The sequence below is a fragment of the Convolutriloba macropyga genome, chromosome 14, assembly GCF_964194025.1.
Source record: "Convolutriloba macropyga chromosome 14, txConMacr16.3, whole genome shotgun sequence".
Taxonomy (NCBI): Eukaryota; Metazoa; Xenacoelomorpha; order Acoela; family Convolutidae; genus Convolutriloba; species Convolutriloba macropyga.
Window position 1 is genome coordinate 44,765,075 of NC_134481.1, and position 7,046 is coordinate 44,772,120.

A 7,046-nucleotide genomic window follows, 5' to 3' on the forward strand; every position below is an offset into this window, starting at 1 on the left:
GGGCGTTTGATTGACGTGTGATTAATCATTGCAGTATTCCAGAAAAGCTTATGACTCAGCGAAAAGACATATAACAGAGCGGAAACAAGTGCTGAAAACGAGCGACGATTACCGAAGCCAGGAACTGACAATAAAATTTTAGTCAACAGTAGACAAATTGCTTTATTCAGTTTTTTGTTCTGATAAGAATTGAAAGATTGAAAACTCTGACCGAACTGATAAAGTCCCAAGAAATTAAATAATTGATCACAAAAAGTCACAAGAAAAAACTAAACAGCATGATAATGAATCTGAAATTCCAAACGGAACGAAAACCAAACTTCATAAAATTTGGTTTCAAAGAAAAACAAAGTTTCAGGAAACATCTTTTTTGCTATGTTTCATGATTGAAGTGAAATCATTATAATTGCAATTAAGGCGACTTCAAATGCAATAGTGTACATTTAGAAACTGTCTCAGTTCAGTGACGAATTTTTGTTTGATATTCTTGATAAAAAAACAAATTCCCGATTCCGTTTTCACACTTTAGGAACATAAATTTATGAAAAGCCTATTTCTTTAAGGAAATTTTAGTACATATCTGACGCACAAAAAAATTAAGTAGAGTTTGTGCTTTGAAAGACTGCGAAGGACTTAACAATTACCAGAAAGTGTTATTTTTAGGAGAAAAAACTTGTTTTTTTTTCAGATTGTCAACCAAACCAGTTTTTTTTCCACGTCGATACAAATAAAGGACTGAATTAATTGGCTCAGATAAATTTTGAAAAGCGAAATAGCGAATCTGTTATACTCTATCTTACTGAATAGTTTAGGATTCGCGTTGCGAATACTTTATCTCAAGAATGTGTTAGGAATTGCAGAGCGAATACACAACTAATTGTGTATTACGAATTTTGATTATTGGAAACGCGGTGCGAATCCGTTGCTAAGTTTAGCTTAGAATTATGAAGAGCGTTTCTAGAGTAACTTGAATTCAGACTGACTAAATGAAATTATGATTACTAATAATAAACTAGCAGGAACAAAATATGAAATAATTTAGTAGACTAACGGGAATATTAATATAGGTGAATAAATAGAAGTCATAACTTTTAGTTATAAAACACATGATATAATGATAGATATAGAGGGTAAATAATTTAGTACACATAAAGGTTTCGATATATATTTAGGTATCCATACGTATCACATTTCCCTCGTGACAAAAAAAAATTTTAATGTATTTACAATTTTTTAGAATCAACACAAAACATGCAAATGAGTGGGATGAACATAACTTAACTCAAAATGTAGAGGTACTACAAATGTTAAATTATTTTGGAATCGTAAAGCGACGACGCGTCAAATTCTCAACATGTAAACTGAATACATTATACTGAATAATTTAAATGCACACACAGGAATAATTGGATTCGCAGGGCGAATACTGGAATAAATTAAAGACTAACAATTGAAGAGCAACTGTAATAAATTAAAAGCAAAGTTAACATTAAAATTGGATCAAAGGGGCGGGAACAAGACTAAATAAGTGATTGTAGTTCATGACAGTTTTGCTGAGTTTTTTAGCTTAAATTTCATTCTCTGCATCCCAAACCGACATTTCCCGTTCTTGCTCATATTCGAAATATCTAATTCTGGGGTCCGGTGGTGAAACTTGCCCCAATTGTAAGTCGGGTCGGGGTGGTGACGGGATTCTTGATTGTTCGGCAGTTTGGATAAGAGCTACTACCGAATCTGTTTGTTTTGATATTTTCTTATCTTTTTTATTCTTTCGCTTCTTTGGTTGAGCTGAACTTGATGAAGCCAGTGAACTTGTTGGGGAAATATCTGCATCTGTGAAGCCAGAAAATTGGGGTCGATTGCGCTTGCGGCTTTTGTTTGGTCGTCTTGTGCCTGTGCGGGGGGTACTTGTGATGCAGGTGCAGGTGGAGCCGGTACAATCGAAATTAAGGGTTGGTCTTGAGCTGGTACATCTTCGTGCATATCATCTGTGATAACATTATGGCGTCTTTTGAGCTGCGGTTTTGTCGGTTTGCGTACCGTTAGCGCACGAAATACATTCGAATTTACAGATGATACTACCGATGTAGTGTCCCGTTGGCGGTGTCTGATTTTTATTTCGCCCCTCTTCTGTTTCTTAAGATCGTTACTATGTTTTGCGATCTTAAATTCTCTGGTCTTTTCGTAGGGAGCAGGGCGTCGTTGAGCGTATACCCACAAATTGGTGGATCTTTCAGCTTTGGTCCCAAATTTTGCGAGATCACTATCTCGAACCTTTACTGGGGCTCTGCCAGGCTCGTTGATGATCGTCGTTGTTGGTGACGACTTTGTAACGAAAGATCCAGGCTTTAGTACTTCGTACAGACCCGCCAACTGTCGTTTTGCTCGTTTCTTGTGTGGTAGTTTTTGGGCCAGTTTGACTTTAAGGGACTGTTCTGTCCTCGGTATAGGATCCGTAATCTGCGGATGGGTAATGAAACGGGACTCTTTGTTGTCTGATTCCCGATAGCGCTGACCTGCATCTAAAGAGGCCTGACACATCTTTTGCTCAATTTCGATGTCGCTTCTGTTGGCACTGATTCATCCATTTTCGTCCAGCAAGTCCTCCGCAGAAACTGTTTCAGCATCTAAATAGTGATTAACAATTTTTTCATAGGTTAGATTTTGACTTGATGGAAATGTGCTAATATTCCTTAAAGGAGTATTTGCAGGACGACCGAAATGAGCTTCAAAAGGTGTTATCTTTGTTGTTTTCTGTTTAGTTAATCGTAAATCAGAGACTATTTGTTTAATTGCTTTAGCTGTGGAAAATGTGTCTTTATTTTCGGCTTTCATGCAAGATAAACGTCTTTTAATTGTTTGGATCATTCGCTCCACAAATCCAATAGCTCTATGATCACCGACCGGAGCGTAGAGAATGTCGATATTATTTTCGTTAGAGTAGTTTGTAACTTGTTTACCTACAAGACAAGTGTCTTGGTCTAAGCGTATTGTTCGCGGGATTCCATGAGTATATGCATAATCACGAAGAAATTTTACTACATTTACCCCATTAGCATTGTCGAATATTCTAACTGTTGGATATTTTGAATAACGGTCAATACATGTTAAGAAATAAATGTCTTTATCTTTATCATTAATTATCGGACCCCCAAAATCAATCTGTATTTCTTCGTTTGGTTCTTGACAAGCTTTGTGTGGGTGCCATTTAGACTTTGGTATGATAGGTTTCAGATTCTTACCAATATCTGTACACGGGACGCAATCAGATGTTTTTGCTAAAATTTCCCTATGCATGTAGGGCCAACATGCATATTGGGAGAGAGAGATCATCCCCCAACTACCCGGGTCCGTCATGTGGATGGATTCGAGCACCGCCTCCTTAATAGAGTTTGGAATGGCCACGCGTTGATCAACACACAGACACCCAGATTTCACATGTAGGTCCTTCCAAAAGGAGTGGATGTACGTGCTCACTTCTTTACAACGGGCCTCATCATCCTGTAGTACACAATCGCGGATCTCTTTCAACACCGCGTCTTTACTAGTGAGGACCGCCAGGAAGGATTTGGTGAAGAGCTGGTTGAGGTTATTTTCAAATACCTCTTCCCGGGATAGCTCGATGTCATATTCTTCGGTTGATGATGACGCTTGGGTGTTGCTGGGTCCGGCTCTTGTAGATGAGATGGGGGTAGATTGGGTACGGAATGTCACTCTTGGGGTTTGTGGTGAAGTAGGTGCATTATTTTGTGGTGCCTCTTTTTCTGACATTTTGATGTGGAGTATTTGCTGTGTGGAATTAGCTATCAAATGGCAATTAGAATTTTGCGACTGGATTCGCGATGCGAGGGTGTTATCAGATTTAAGCAATTGATTTGCACGGCAATTAAAGTTAGAAATGAATTCAGAATTGTAATTGTTTACTTGTGCGCGAGGAATGAATGGATTAATTGAGGCATTTGAATTATTCGTGCTAATCTTAGCAGGTTTGCAAAAATGGACGCGCGTCTTGTGTACTTGTTGCTTATAATTACTGGTTATGTGCCGCTTTTGGAAAGGAATTTTATTCGCGTGACTTATTAAAGATGTAATTGCGTCGAAATAGAAATTGAAATTGTTGCTACCATGAATTCCTCATCGTATTGATTGACACTTTTAGCGTTTTGATTTGGTTGTCGCGAAATATAATCAACTAAGCCCATTCTGGTACAAGGAATATGTTCGATGTTAAAATCAAATGGTAACAAACGGTCAATCCATCGTGTTAATCTACTGTTGTAGGATTTATTAGAACGGTGAGATTTTAAGACTGAAAGAAGTGCTCTGTGATCTGTTAAAACTGTGAAAGTTTTCCCAAATAGATAATATTTAAAATATTCAATGGCTCAAACCACCCAAAGTAATTCGAGTTCATTTACACTATAGCGTTCTTCGTGGCTATTAAGAAAACGAGATGCAAAAGCTACTGTTTTCCACCCTTCACAATTTAATTGTTCAAGCGCAGCGCCTAAGCGTTGGCGGGATGCGTCGCATTTGATGCGCGTTTCCAGTGTTGGGTTAAAATGAGTATTTTCTGTAGCGTTTGCAATAACAGTTTTGATGTGTTCAAAATGTAATTGATGATTCTCATTCCAAATAAACTTTTCGTTTTTCTTTAATAAGGGCCGAAGAGGGTGGCATATTTTGGCAAGATTAGGTATAAATTTGCTCAAATGATGAACGCTACCTAAGAATGACCGTAATTGTTTCAATGTTTTTGGAGTTTTGATTTCCGCAATTGCCGCTGTTTTAGATTCTATAGGTTTAACACCACTTTGTGAGAATGTGAAGCCAAGCCAATTTATTTGATGTTTTGCGAAGTGACATTTGCTTAAATTAATTCTTAAATTAAAGGTTATCTGCTTCAAGTTTTTGGAGACATTTTTACACGTATTTGAGGTGCGATTCCTGGGTGCCTTTGCTAACTACAATTATGTCATCCAGAAAACAGTATGTTTTAGTCAGCCCAACCAATGTGTAATCCATTGCCTTTTGAAACTCGGCCGGCATATCCGTAAGGCCATAAAATCCCGTTTTAAAACGATACGTACCTGTTGCTTCGCCGCAAATGATATTAAAATTACAATGACGTGCGGTATCCGGATGCAGCTTTAGTTGGCTATAGGCATATTTTAGATCGATTGTTGAAAAATAGACATTATCTCCCAGATTTGAATTATTAATATGTTGTGAAATTGAATCGATAAGACTATCTATATTTGGCATTTGATACTTGTTTTTGTGGATCGCTTTATTTAATATTTTCGAATCAAGAGCTAAATTTACAGATTTGTCCTCTTTGACCGTAATTACAATGGGAGAAATGAAGTTTTTATCCGAACATTCTTGTAGTTTTTCAATGTGTCCTTGTTCAGAAAGTTTCTTTAGCTCAGCGGATACTTTGTCTAATAAGTTTATAGGGACACGGCGACCTTTTTGGTGTGATGGAGTATAATGTTTGTGGAGTTTTGAACGAACTGTATGTACTTTGGACTTACAAATTCTGGAGATTAGGTCAGGATAATCAATAGCAATCTGTTTTTTGATTGGGCAATATTCTTGATCTACCTGATTGATTGTTATATGATTATTTGATTGATGTATTGAGAGTCCAAGAGCTTGAAACAAATCTCTAGCCAATAGAGAACGATGTCAATCCGCCACTACTTGAATTTCTATTGGATTCGCGTACCAATTGCTGCTTTGAATTGAAGTTTGGAGAATGCCCACCGTATGAATAGGCTCGTTTGAAAATGTTTTCAATTGTTTAGGATTCGCTTCGCGTATCCACTTCGATTTCGGGTCATGGGAAATGATTGAGTTCGCCAAGGATTCATTTATTATTGTGCATACGCTGCCCGAATCCACCAAAACATTTGTTGATGTATTGCCGAAAATTACAGGAAGATTGATTGCGTCCACCGAAGTTGTGGAATCTGTTGAAGATACTACTGCTACACAATTATCTTCATCTGAAGAATAGTTTGACTCCAAATCAGGATCAAAATTGGCCGAAATTTGATTGACATCTTCATTTTGATCATCTTTTTCTACGTGATTGACCCGCGGCTTAGGTTTTGGGTACGAATTGGGATCTTTAGGTTTGCGACAAACCTTTGCGAAGTGGTTTTCAATACCACAGATATTGCATCTTTTTCCCCGAGCGGGACATTTATTACGGTGGTCTGAGGTCCAACTAGATCCACAGAAATGACAGGTTGTAGGCTTTTTCCGTGCTGTTGTATTCATATTGGAGAAAGGGGTAGCATTCGCGATGCGCATCCGTTGTACTTGGTTAACAGTTGAATGTGACTCGGTTTTACTTGCATTCATTTTTAGTTGGTTGAGCGTACCCATCTCGATATTAATTGCTATTGCCAATGCTTTTTCCGGGTCTACTGTTTCTTTAAGAAGCTCCTTTTGAATGTATTCATTTTGCATATTCGCGATAAAGACGTCCCGGATGATAGTGTCTCCTTTATCTCCTAGATCACAGTTTTCCGAAAGTTCTTTGAGATGTCCATAGAACTTCTCAATAGGTTCTCCCTTTTGCTGTTCTCGTGTGAGGAAGAGGTATCTATCGAAGGTTATATTATGGATCCGAATGAAAGTTGTATTTAGAACATCCCAAAGATCCTTCGTTGAGATTGTTTCGAGGTTGACGGTCGGATTCTTTGAGTTGAATACGCGCCGCCCTTCCATGCCTAAGCTCAAGTACATCAAAGAAGATGCTTTCCGATCACATAACTTCCACGGTTTGTCACCGCAAAGTATGCCGACTGTTATAACACGTTGACATTGATTTTTCCACGCTGTTTTTGCCTGCTCATTGCGGGTACGTCGATCTCGCTCTGATTGTGCCGTCGGGTTGTCAACTGCGTCCTCATATGCTGGTTCAGGGGTAAGAGAACATGTTCTGGAGGGTCCACCGAGAGAAGGTCCACTTCAATTCCTTCTCGGGCGAGGATTGCGAGTTTCAATTGTATTCTCCAAAACTCCCAGCGAAT